General features: G+C 46.1%; 1 protein-coding gene and 1 long non-coding RNA gene across 2 annotated transcripts in view; one reads left to right on the plus strand and one right to left on the minus strand.

The window, feature by feature from the left end:
• The window catches only part of VPS13B (vacuolar protein sorting 13 homolog B), a 2934705-nt gene that overhangs the window by 573554 nt on the left and 2347196 nt on the right, over positions 1 to 13955 (minus strand). The window lies entirely within an intron of this gene.
• Positions 1 to 13955, plus strand: part of LOC146830976 (uncharacterized) — a 53246-nt gene that overhangs the window by 17396 nt on the left and 21895 nt on the right. Inside the window, exon 2 of the long non-coding RNA XR_014961503.1 lies at positions 7530 to 7591. This is a non-coding gene — a long non-coding RNA (uncharacterized LOC146830976). The remainder of the gene's footprint in view (positions 1 to 7529; positions 7592 to 13955) is intronic.

A 13955-nucleotide genomic window follows, 5' to 3' on the forward strand; every position in this document is an offset into this window, starting at 1 on the left:
ATTTTCGCAAGGCAAACTCACACGCGCATGAAACTGGAGAGTAAGCTAAAGTGCGCCGCTGAACTGTGACCGGCATACACCCTGGAGTACGTGTCTTGGAGATTTTGGCCGTCTGTGAAACATAGGACCGATCTTCAGCAGGATGACCTACCCTGCGGTAAGTTATCAGCCCTGATTTCACTGTTGGGCGAGGTGTCTGTCCTCCGTCGAGGCAAACGCTCAGCCCCCGAGGCCGCAGGCCCCACGGATCCAGTAGCATACTGAGCCACTGCCCGTCACCGAGAGTGCGCGCGCACAGACCACGTGCGCGGAGGCCAAACGAGCAAAAGGAACCCGGGCAGGCACGGGAGACAGCGCGACAGTGGGGGACAGAGCGCTCAGCGTTGGCATGCAGGTAGGGGACCTCACCGCAGACTTGTCGGGTACTGGCACGGAGAGGATTAAAATGTTGGAAAATTAATTAAGAAATTTCTTCCGCATAGTGTTGAATTACTATTTCCCAGATGTTTTTCTGATGGGTTTCACTGGTAGGAGAGATGAATATGTAATGTCCGGTGGGGAGCTATTCTGCTATCTAAGGCTCAGACATGCCCCACAAAAGGGCATTTCGAGAGAAACCAGGGTGGAGGAATGCAATACTCTAGAGAACAAAATATTAGCTGAACCTTTACAGGAAAGGGCAATCTCCCTAATATATCGAAAAATAATCATTAACTTAACAGATGCTCTGGTGGGTTTGAGAGAGGTGTGGGAATGTGACATTGAGGACTTAACAGATGAAAAGTGGAGTGAGGCACTGCAGTGGCCCAGGTAGGTAGGGATCAGGACAGGGTTTAGGCTACTACAACAGAAGATACTCCACAGTCTACTAAGCAAGAGAATTGATGATAAAGATAGGGTGTGCCGATGACCAGGAATGCCTTTAAGGCGGTGGCTTGGTGAGCACATTTATGCATACAATATGGATTGCCCTGAGATCAAAGATTAATGGGGTCAGTTGTTGGGGTGCGTGGAGACTGCTACAATGCTGACATTACGTTTGAACCACAAACTGTGCATTTTGGGAATATGGGGGGGGGACAGGAGGGTATCGGATATCAATGTTTATTTTGTAATGTAGGCATGGTGTTGGTCAGATGCAATATAGCGCAACCGTGGGGATCGCCCATGCAGACATCACTCAAACAATGAAGCAAAGATATGGACTGGAATATAGGTGCTAAAAGATATGTATATGCGAGAAGTGGATGACGCACAAATGTGAGAAGATATGGGAACCCTGAGATAGCTACTGGGGATATGAATAGTTTTCTTCCACTTATAAGCAATCACTTTAACCTGAGACGGCATCTGCTATGCCGGGAATTCAAACGTAATCATTTTTGTATAAAGTCACGGTTAGGTGTGAGGAAGATATAGTTGGGTTGTTTGTTGACTACAAGGGTTTCCATCTGCACATTGAGATTAATATGGTATATGGTATTGTTATGCCAAAATGTCAATAAAAAAAGATTAAATAAACACTGGTAGGAGAGAATGGTGCGAAAATTTGCTGCTGAGTCTGGTAAAGATGTCATGAAGGGTGTAGCTCCTATGATGTGAATTTAAGTTCTATTGGACTAACAGTTATATGCTGGCAAGTTTGTTGCTACAATACTCAATAAGCTATGGAGGAACTAGAAAGAAAATCTTTATTTTAAATTGCAAGCAAGTTGTGGCCACATTAAGTGACACATTTATTTGCAATTAAGCAAATTCATATTTCTGGACCAAACAAGAACAGCTTGCGGGAGTAAGCCATGGGCAGCTTAACAATGCCATGAATGCACCCTTTTATGGTAAGCAAGGTATGGGTAGAGGAGTTGGCCTAACGGCTAGGGCGGTCGACCTCGAATCTGGGGAATGGGGTTCGAGTCTCGGCAATGACGCTGAACATCCTGTGATTCTGGGCAAATCACTTAATCTTCCCGTGCCTAACAAAAATTAATGTGTCCTCATGTAATGCACCTGGTGCTATGTAAAGCGCGCTGATACCCGATTTGGGTCAAGTTCGCGCTATATAAAAATCTGGTAAAAAAAAAAAACCTACAATGTAGGATTCTTTCAGGAATCGATTGAACAGACACTCTAAAACGTAACACACTTTTCAAAAAACGCCCAGTAGGTTCCAAAGACACTAAGGGCCTTATGTAGGTAAATTACATTTACCACTTCATAAATACCGAATGTTACCGATTCGGTATTTATGAATCGGTAAATGTAATGTAGGTAAAAAAATACCGATTCGGTAAGTGTCGGTATTTTAGAGTCGGTATTTACCGATTCGGTAATGGCAACCTGTATCTCATTGATTCCTATGGGCCAGGAGGCCCATAGGAATCAATGGGAAGCCAGTTACCATTACCGAATCGGTAAATACCGAATCGGTAATGGGGGGAGCTCAATCAAGGGTGGCAGGGTGTCACATTGACACCCTGTTGCACCCCTGATTTCTGCATGTGTGCACATGTGGCACACATACATGCCCTGAGGGCATGTGTGTCTGCCACATTGCACACATCTAAGGGCTAAAAAGTGCATTTACTGAGTCATTTGTCATTTACCACCAACTTACAGTTGGTGGTAAATAACGAATGCCCACACACTCCCCCTACATCTCATTTCTGTATTCGGTATTTACCGAATCGGTAAAATTACCGATTCGGTAATTTTACCGATTCGGTAAATTACCGAATACAGAAATGAGCCCCCTACATGTCAAAAGCCTAAATACCGGTCGGTAACGGTATAATTACCGAAAATCGGCCGTTACCGACCGGTATTAGGCTACGTACATATGGCCCTAAGAAACTAGAGAACCAGTTAAAAAAAAAAAAAAACATGCGATGTAAAGCTGGGACCAGGCAGGTTAGTTAAAGAGTCAATTATTCGGAGGTCAAATATGTCTAAGTTTGGAAACTAGTGAAATAGAGAAAAATAAACAAATTACACAGAGAGAAAGTGTTCACTGTTTCTAAAACTACTGCCAAAGTTCTTCAGCTGACATGGAAATCTCTTGTGACCAAGGAAAGTCTCTAGAGATCAAAAATCTTTCTTGACGTATGAAACATGTTGACCATGAAGAAAAATTAGCGAAACCTTACTGCTTCTATACTGAAATGACTCCAACTGATTAAAAGATTGATGTTGTACAAAAAACGGATGAAAATAAAACTGAAAAGTTCATGCCAACCTCTTAAAATATAATACCAGAATAAACCACAGTAGTATTCGGATCAAAACTTGGAAACATATTGTCCAAATTTTGAGTTATTGCTTCGGGCCAAGTACTATGTAGGGAGTTTTTCCCACAAATCCTATTAACATTAATGGGAACATAACAGGATTTGGGTGGAAAACTCTGCCTGCTATGAATGACTAGCTTTTAGCAGTACGATAGACCCGTTTTAGATTAACGACCTGGGGTCTGCACAGAGAGCACATCACAACAGCTGTGATCTTTAAGTCGGGTATAAAACTTCACTGCCTTCTTTGGCTTTGTATACAATGAGAAAATCGAGCTGAAATCACCCCCTATCTAGAGGGCAGAGAACTTGGCAAGAAACTGATATGATCTCACTCGCAGCCTGTGTAGAATAATGATATACCTTATTTCTGTAGGGAATGTTCCAACTAATGTATAATTCAACGCATATTGATGCATGTTTCAATTCCTGCAACAGTAACTCATTCATTTTGATAATAATTGACTAAAACTCTCACTATCATGTGTTAGACTAATCTCTTAAATGTTATGATTTTTCTGCTCAATTTATGTTACACAAACGTACCATAAAACATGTTTGCCTGCTGTCTGAGACATCACACTCTAAAAATCAAGGCATGAGAGCACTGCAGGTTCATGAGCAGCTTCAGTTTTGAGTTTTGTAAGCAAGAGCAGGCAATGACAAGTTCGATGCCCTAGTGCCGCTGGTGGTGTTCTTCCGGTGCTGCCTTGGACCTTTCCCACCACTCACCTTAACTCCTGGAGATTGGCCCCGTAAGTCGCTGTACTGTACCTGAATGGTGTACATGTATGCAGGACACAAGAGTGGTCCTGGATGAACTAGAGACTGAATCAGTAAATAGTGGTACGACAGTCTATGTTGTGCAGTCAGGAAGATAAACCCACCTTGTGCAGTCATGAGGATGAATCCATCTTGTGCAGTCAGGAGGATAAACCCACCTTGTGCAGTCAGGAGGATAAACCCACCTTGTGCAGTCGGGCGGATGAATCCATCTTGTGCAGTCAGGAGGATAAACCCACCTTGTGCAGTCAGAAGGATGAATCCATTTTGTGCAGCCAGGAGGATAATCCAGAGGACGAACCTACTTTGTGCATTCAGGATGTAAGTTGAGGATTAGAGACTCTAATATTCCATATAGACTCTTTTTGCATTATTGAAACACTCTTGTTCTGGAATTAATGTTTGTATACTTGGATATTTAAGGTCCCGAAGGGGGTGCTATTGAATGTTGCTTATCTAATTCCTCTAATGCAAGTGTCAAACGCTACTGCCCATGATTTCTGTTTCGAACCTAAGGCATCAACTGTGTTGGTGCCACCTCCAAGTCATTCTGTACCACTTCTCACAACCTTCTCCTCAATGTCAATCTCCAAAATTGGTTGCACCACTTCATTAAATGGTGGAGCAGACACATTAAACCTGTGCTTCTGTTAGTAATGACCCTGTTCTCAGGGGAGTAATCAAATGTGGTGTTGCCAGTTGTAGTCTTACTAGCCATTAGGTGCCTAAAAACATTTGGCACAGACAGCAGGAGACAAACCTCTTGTAAACCAGAGTGTCCTTGATGAGTTTGGCTGCCATGGTTTCTCTAGGTGTGACTTAATCAAGACTGGCATTGAGACTGCATTGTGAAGATGGACGGAACTAGTGGTCTTGTAGTCGCAGGCCCTAGAGTCGCAAAGTCTCACCCACATGCTTGGTCCCGCTCCCACATGTGTGTAGCAATCTTTCCCACCCAAGTATGTCTGATGGACCAGCTAAAGTGGGAAATGTCCAACCCAGAAATCGCACATTGACTCGCCCCAAGCACCAGCAGTGGGGACACAGGCCAATTTGATAAGATAATCAGTGTGACAGGATGTCAGCCCTGACCAAGCCACAGGCCCATGCCTAGTTGGGACTGGTCTTCAGGTTTTGTGCAGCAGGAACCATTAGCACTACCCATATTCATTGTCCATATACCAACGTTACAGTGCCTGCACCTATGGAGGCAACATTTGTGATGGAGCAGTATTCTTAGGAATAGTAGGTTTGGGCTGGGCTTGAGTGGCTCCCAGTCAGTGGCATCTATCTGTGTCCTAACACTCAGGTTGTTTTTGTTACCCAGTCGGCTGCTGATTTAAGGCAGCCCAGCTGCAGATTTCCAGCAGTTGACAGGTGCTCATTTGGCGAAAAGAGGAAAAAGTTATGTTATGTTAACAGGGATTTATAAAGCGCATAATCACTGGCAGGTCTCTTAGCGCTGCAGGATTGGTAAAAACCTGAACATGGCAGTTCCTAGTGTGATATCGGACCATGTGCATCAACGTGCTGCAGCATCTATTTTACTTTTCATTTTCTGTCAAGCTGGAATGGTCTTTCAATAAGTTAACGAGAAACCAGGAAAAGCATTGGCAAAGCCAGTAGGTCTATCCTTGGTGACCTATTGGCTTTGTCAATGCGGTACAGCGTAGGCCAAAGTATGTTGCCTAAAGTGCTGGTGCAAAAAGGTGTTGCGAGCATATGCGTGTGACTGCGATATTAAGTGGGTGCTTGCATGCATGATGTCACACTAATTGAATGGTGTAGTTGCTATTTTATTATTTCTCATCCAAGAATGAATTTTCACTTGTGCAAATGCAGATTTGTGAAAGTAGAGCAGCCTGGCAGCAAATGGGAGCTGCCAGGCCTTTCACATATATAAAAATAAATATTTTTTGGGAATGCAAGGGGTGGAGGGGCAGGTGTGGGTGGGAGAGCAGCAGACGTTTGGGGTTCAATAGAACATAGAAATTAAAGCCAGGACAGGGAGCAAAACAACTAATTGGGGGGGGGGAGGTGGTAAGCAGCACACGAGAGGGGAGAGCTGGCAAACACATGCACTCTCATATAGTGCCCAAAGAAAAGTAGTGTCCTAAATGTGATCGGTAAAAGGATAAGTCAGCCAATCAACAAACATGGCAAAGAGGTTACATTGTAGGGCAAGGGCAAACATAAGAAGAGAAAGACAAGCCATTCAATAAGAAGCAAACAAATAAGTAACAAAGACAACCAACAGTATGCTATGGTGGGCTAAAGGTCCACTACAGGTTTTTGGTATAGTCCACAAGAGGCTTTCAACTGCAGACAGCTGAAAGCTGTTGGGTCAGTTAGAACCCAAAAATTATTTTTATATGCCAACAAATTAAATGTTGTGGCCCCTTCATCTCCTCTTTACTCATCCGATACCTCCTCCTACTGCTATGATCCCCCCCAAAACACTTTCTAGACCCTTATTTCTTCTATTCCTCCTCTGTTTAATACAAGTAACATACTCACATGTCCACCGCTCAAATTAATTTCATATTTCCCTGTACTAATTCCCCACTAATCCTGTTTGGGTTCCAGAGTAGCATGCTACCCGCCGAAATGCGCTTTGACACCTCACCAGGGGTAGCAAGCGCTAGATAAATGCAAACCCATCCCTCTTCTATCCCTCCACTATCCTTTTTCTTTGTTTAAATTCTGTTTATTGAAATCAAGCAAATCATACATACATGTCGCTTTAGTGATAACGAGGAGGGAGCATCATAGATTTGGTTGGACAGTGCGCTAGAGGGGCATACTTCTACCCATCAAGGCAACCCCCTCCCACCAAACATAGTGAGTTGACATAAGGCATCACTATCCTTTTTCAATCCAAATAACAAACTCACATGTCCACTGCTCAAATTAATTTCATATCTCTCTATACTAATTTACCACTAATCCTCTTTGGGTTCTGGAGTAGGGTGCTACTCGCCAAAAAGCGCTTTGACGCCTTGTCAGGGATAGTAATCATTATATAAAGGCAATTTTCTAGAGGGAGAGGCATTGGGTTGGTTTGAGGGGAGGTGGTGAGGTCATACTCAGTCTCCTACACAAAATCTGAGTCTTGAGTCCTGCATCATAGACTATAACAACAACTCCCTGCCTGCAGTCTTCACACTGCTGCTTGGGAATGCAGTAGGACTGCCTGGATTCACTCTATGGTGTTACAGCTTCTCATAGTGATAGTGACATCAGCCTTCATAAATCTTGTTGCAGTATCAGTTGGTGCACGGGTGGACAGCTGGGAAAATGCAGAGCACTGTGCACCAGGGGAAGAGTGGTACACCGCCCCTTGTGTGGCACTGCCTAGCAACATCAGGCGAGTTAGACTGACGATAATTACAGTCTCAATTTATTTTTGAGTTCTTTGAAACTTTTGAAACTTGATGCCCTTATCATGATTGTGTCCCCTAGTCCGTCAAGACAGCACGCACATGGAAGAGAAGAGAACCAGTGGAGATCTCAAGAGATTTAAGGTGAATACTTACGCTGTCACAAGCTTTGACAAGCTATACTACACAGAGTGAGCAGCATTTTAGAGGCTGTAATTCAAAGCAGCCACTATATTTTTCTCATACTTCTATTTTTTAAATGCAAGTAGGCCTTGGATTTTACTGTGATTAGTAGCTGGGGGCTTATATCTACGAACACTCTTATAGATTTATAAAAATCTCCTAACATCAAATACTTGTACACAGAAGTCGTTCATGGCCACACAAATAATCATACTTTGCAAATTAATGAAGTTATGTATATAATATACATCCAATATCTTTTACATGGCAGCACATTCGATTGCCAGCACATTCGATTACCTAGGCTTTCCTCCTCCCAGTCTCCTCCCCCCTTCCCACGCGAGTTATCACACGCATTTATAATATGGCCATTTGCAGAGGGGAGCCACCGACGAGTTTAGTACATGATTTGGGTACATGTTAAACTCCCCGCCCTTCAGTACATGGGCAAGCTATCCAGAATAAAGGCATAAGTATCGTTATCATGTGCCCCAAATAAAAGTGCATTTCTTAGAGCAGACTGGCGCTTTGAACACCTTATTTTCCAGTAGGGTACATCGATCCATTCCACAAGGCCAATCCATTGGGTTGAGGGGAAGGACGGGCCTCCAGTGTCTCGCAATGTCATGTTTTACTCACATATGCAAGCCCGAATAGTGTATGACTGCTCCTTGGTCCCCCAATGTCATCCTGTACACCCAGTAAAGCTATTTTAGGTGTTTAGGGAGCTCGTCTCCCAATCACCTTAAACAGCATGGTTTGCATGTGGGTCCATACTGATTTGACCACTCCCATACAAAATTCAGGAATGTACCTCCTAAGGTCCATACATCTGGTACATTTTGGGGAGAACCCCATCTCATTTTTCACAGTCTCCGTGAAGTAAAATATATTTTGTGTAGGTATTTACGCTGAATTAAGAGGAACTTTGAAGAGACGGTAAAAGAGTGTTGGAACATCTTTTCCTCAACCCAGCCCGAATCTTCAAGGGAACCCACGTCATGATCCCATTGGTCCCAAATGACTACATGGGATCAGGTCTGTTTATCACCAGGGAACGGTAGAGTCTGGACACTCCGCCTTTGTCCATAGTGCCCATCAACATTTTAACTTCCTATGGGCTGAACTCGGGCAGATCAGTCAGTTCAATTTTATGCATTTCTAGGGTATGACCTAGTTGATAAATTTTACATTGGAAATGCTACAACGAAAACTCAATTCACATATTATCGAATTAGCTCATATGCAGCCCCTTCCATACATCTAGTAACGAGATTCCAATTGTGTCTCACATGGTGAACGCCTTTAACTTCCTTACTTCAGATAGCCCGCACCACTACTACAAGTAGGTCATCCTAGTTAGTATTTGTGTGCCAACCAATGTATTTCAAAGCTCTTTGATAAGCATTTAAAGTACTTTTGTTGAATTCTAGGAACTAGAGGGGAGTAGCACCTCGGACAGATTATCGTACATTTTGCTTTCCTGGAAAAATTCTACTTCCATTCAATAGGCCCGGTCATGTCTATCACTGCAAATCTAGTCTTTAATGTAAAGCAATTGTGAGGCACTATAATATAATTGCAAATCGGCTGTACCAATACCACCATTGTACGCTGTAGGGGTGCACTAGAGAAGGCTGTTTCCCAGCCCACAAGACCGGTCTCACCATTGATTTAAGGTTTAGCAAGATGTTTTTCTGTAAGGGGTATGGGTAGTTTTGCAGTACATTGAGCCACCTCGGAAGGGTTATCATTTTATATGAGGAATTTCTTCTTAATAGAGGCAGAGGCATGGCAGTCCATCTTCGAAGCTCTGTGGCGATTTCATTTAATAAGGGGCATATGTTGAAGTCCCAACTAGTTATAATCGAGGTCGTAATGTAGATGTCCAGGTATTCAAAGGTCCCAGTCTTCCCTAGGAGGCCCCAAAATACTATGGCCATGGGCGAAGAGGACACCCCCTCACCTTTTGCCAAAAAAGACAGTGTCTGTCAGGTTGAGCAAAGATCAGCCTGACAAATACATTTTCAGGTCAGGCAGCCAGGAGCTAAACATGCGCTATACGCGCAGGCCCCGTGCTGCCCGAGTTGAACTTTGCCAGGTTGAAGATGTCACAGCTCCTGTGTGCGCGACATCTTCAGCCTAGCACATCACCTCAACGCCCTCCCCCTCATGACAAGGGGTAGCATCACTGAATGCCTCAGACCTGGGAGCTTCAGTTCTAAGCCCTGAAGTGCCCAGGGCTGAGTTGCAATCAGTGACCCTTTCTCACGGGATGGGGTTAGCAGTCTCACTGACCCCATCTGATTCTGTGACGAGTAGGGACTGACTTAGGGTCAGGCAATGAGGGAAGAAAGCAGTCCCAAACCTCCTGGGACCTCTGAGGCAGAGCTGAACAGGTAAGTGTGTTTTTTTTTTTAAATAATGTTTGGTGCATGCATACATGCATGAATATATGGGAGTGAGTGTTGTGAATGGATATGTGTGTATGTTTGTGTGTCTCTGAATGCACGAGTGTGCGTCAGTGTTTATGTGTGCCTTTGTATCCCATCCGCCCCCTCTCTGCTATAAGTACCAGCTGCCACTGCTTGCGGATTTCATTCCATCCTATTACATTTTAACCAATAAGAAAATTAGATATTTTTCTAGAGGCTTGAATTCGGTCTCCCGCAGAGTTCTAAATACAATCTGGGAAACACGCCCAATAGTAAGAACATCAGTGTATTTGTGATGCGGATTTTCTACTTGTAACACGAGTTAGGCTGGAGAGGATTTAAAAGAAAAGCTGTAGGTGTGGAGTAGGAGGAAGACAATGCATTTTTGAGTGGATGATTATGAAGGATACTGTTGGCAAGACGTGTTGTTGTTGGATGACAAATATGGTGGGGTGGTTTTTCAACTGGAAATGAGGCCCAAGATTTTGAATCAATATTTAATACACAGAATTCCACATGTTTTTGCCTTTTTTTCCAGGAATTTGGTTTTATAAATTCCAGCTGGTTTGATCTGTCGAAATCTGTCAGGAGAAAACAGAAGGGATCTGAACATTGTTGCTGGACTAAGAATTCCAATCCCCGAGCAAACTGTTCACACAGGGATAGGAATTCTAAATTTTGTTTCTGCAGGCACTAGAATTTAACTGTTTATTCATGGGTAGGACCTACGAACTTTCATTATATAGTATAGTGCAGTGAACTAAGTAATACTGCAAAGTTAACCTACATAGTACACATATATTTGAGGTTATTGATATGTCGCACTATACATGGCATGACTAACCTTTCAACTAGTACACCTATTTGTCAAACCGCTATTTACAACCGATATTAGCGCAATTACCTAAAAACTTGAAGAACAAGTTACTAACCTTCGGTAACGATGTATCTGTAAGAAACATTAGTTAGTTAGATTCCTCACCTTAGAATATCCCCAGGCGTCAGACTGGATCCGGAAGATTTTTCGTCAGCAATACCCCTTGCGCGTCGCTAGGCGTCGTCTGCGGCTCCGCGTCCGTCGTCGGCGTCGTGCGCCGGGATGACGTCGTCGGAGTACTTAGACGCCGCCCTCGCGCGCTGACGTCAGTTCTTGTACATAGCCTTCCGCGCCAGGAACGCAGAGCCATGCAAAGACCGACACTGGTGCCAAAAATAAAATCTAGGGGCCTGAAAGGACAACCTTAACCCTAGATGTCAGTTCGCAGAACGGGGAGGATGGGAGGGTCGGTGAGGAATCTAACTAACTAATGTTTCTTACAGATACATCGTTACCGAAGGTTAGTAACTTGTTCATCTGAAAGAAACACGTTAGTTAGATTCCTCACCTTAGAATAGATACCCAAGCAATACCATCCCCGGTGGTGGGTCTGCGAACCAAGATCACACCAGAAAGTCCTGGAGGACAGAACGGCCAAAGAAGCCATCCCTCCGGACTTGGCTGTCAAGGCAATAATGCCTGGCAAACGTGTGTAGAGAAGCCCACGTCGCCGCCTGACAGATGTCCTGCAAAGGGACTCCCCGTCCCAAGGCAGTAGTAGCCGCCGTGGCCCGAGTAGAATGGGCGCGCAGCCCAACAGGAGGGTCCTTTTTAGCCAAGGAATAGCAGATTTTTATACACAAAACGACCCACCGAGAGATGGTTCGTTTGTGCACAGCTTTCCCCTTCTTAGCGCCCACGTACCCAACAAAAAGCTGGTCGTCCACCCGGAACTGTTTTGTGCGGTCCAGATAGAAGGAGAGCGCACGTTTTGGGTCCAGACGGTGGAGCCTCTCTTCCTCTTTGGAAGGATGCGGAGGCGGAAAGAAGGTGGGCAAGGTGACAGACTGCCCAAGGTGAAATGGAGTCACCACTTTAGGAAGAAAAGAGGGACGAGGCCGAAGGACAACCTTGTCCGGATGAACAGATAGAAAAGGAGGCTTTGAAGATAAAGCCTGGAGCTCACTCACCCGTCTAGCCGAGGTGATGGCTACCAGAAAAGCAGTCTTTAGAGTTAGAAGACGAAGAGGGCAATTGTGAAGAGGCTCGAAGGGAGCGCACATCAGGAATGTCAAAACCAGATTCAAGTCCCACTGAGGCATTACAAAAGGGACAGGAGGGAACGTGTGTGTAATGCCTTTGAGAAAGCGTGTAACCACAGGGGACTTGAAAAGAGAAGGCTGATCAGGAAGCCGCAAGAAGGCGGAGATGGCAGCCAGATAACCTTTCAGGGTGCCCAGGGCAGAGCCCTGCCGGGCCAGAGAAAGAAGGAAGAGGAGAACCTCAGAAAGAGGGGCGGAAAGGGGATCCACAGCCTTTGCTGTGCACCATGCCACAAATTTGTTCCACCGGCAGGCGTATACCGACTTTGTGGAGGGACGCCTGGCTGCCAGAATGATATCACAGACTTCAGGAGGCAAGTCAAATGGCATCAACTGCCGCCGCTCAATCTCCACGCATGGAGGTGGAGGCTGGACAGGTTCGGGTGGAGGACCGTCCCCTGCTGCTGCGACAGAAGATCCTCCCGAAGGGGCAGACGTATCGGGGGATCGGTCAACAGACTGAGTAGCTCGGGATACCAGTATCTTCGTGCCCAATCCGGAGCCACCAAGATGACTTGGGCCCGGTCGCGCCTGATCTTCTTCAGCACTCTGGGCAGAAGTGGTATAGGCGGAAAGGCGTACAACAGACCGCAACTCCACTCGTGACGAAAAGCGTCGCCGAGCGAGTGCCGCCTTGGAAATTCCAACGCGCAGAACTGCTGACATTGCGCGTTCTCTTCGGTGGCGAATAGATCTAACCAAGGCTCTCCCCACTGCTGAAAGAGGCCTTGCACCACTTCGGAGTTCAGACGCCATTCGTGATCCATCATGCACCGGCGGCTGAGTTCGTCTGCTCTGGCGTTCAGAGAGCCCGCCAGATGTTGAACCACCAGGGTGACGCCCTGGTGTTCCAGCCATGTCCAGAGGCGCAGAGCCTCCTGACAAAGGGTCCACGACCCCACCCCGCCCTGTTTGTTGCAGTACCACATGGCGGTGGTGTTGTCCGTGAACACCTGCACGACACTTCCCCTGACAGAGGGAAGGAAGGCTTTCAGTGCAAGCCGGATCGCCCTCAACTCCAACAGGTTGATGTGGAGACGAGACTCCGCCGGAGACCAGAGGCCTCTGATCTCCGCCTCTCCCATATGGCCACCCCAACCCAGGAGGGACGCATCCGTCACTACGACATGCTCCGGTTGGGGAAGGGAGAGGCTCTTGCCCTTGACCCACTCGCGGTCCGTGAGCCACCACTGCAACTGCTGTGCAGTGCCCTCCGAGATCAAGACATGGTCGGACAGGTTGCCGTGATGCTGGGCCCACTGAAACTTCAGGTCCCACTGCAGAGCCCGCATGCGCCGCCTGGCGTGATGCACTAGTAGGATGCAGGAGGCCATCAGCCCCAGAAGCCGCAACACTAGCCTGACCGAAACCCGGGATAGAGGCCGAAAGATGGGAATCAGGGCCTGTATATCCCGGACCCGCTGTTCCGGTGGATGGACCCGGAACTGCGCCGAATCGAGAACCGCTCCGATGAAGAGGAGCTTCTGAGAGGGACTCAAGTGTGACTTCGGCACGTTGATGGAAAACCCCAGCAAATGCAGGAGATCCGCCGTAGTCTGGAGGTGGGAGACGACCGCCTGGGGCGAGCCCGCCTTCAACAACCAGTCGTCGAGATAGGGGAAGACTGGGACCCCTGATCTGCGCAGATGAGCTGCGACCACCGCCATCACTTTCGTGAACACCCGAGGGGCACTGGTGAGGCCGAAGGGGAGCACGGTAAACTGAAAGTGCTCTTGGCCCACCGTGAACCG

The sequence above is a fragment of the Triturus cristatus genome, chromosome 5_1, assembly GCF_964204655.1.
Source record: "Triturus cristatus chromosome 5_1, aTriCri1.1, whole genome shotgun sequence".
NCBI classification, from domain to species: domain Eukaryota; kingdom Metazoa; phylum Chordata; class Amphibia; order Caudata; family Salamandridae; genus Triturus; species Triturus cristatus.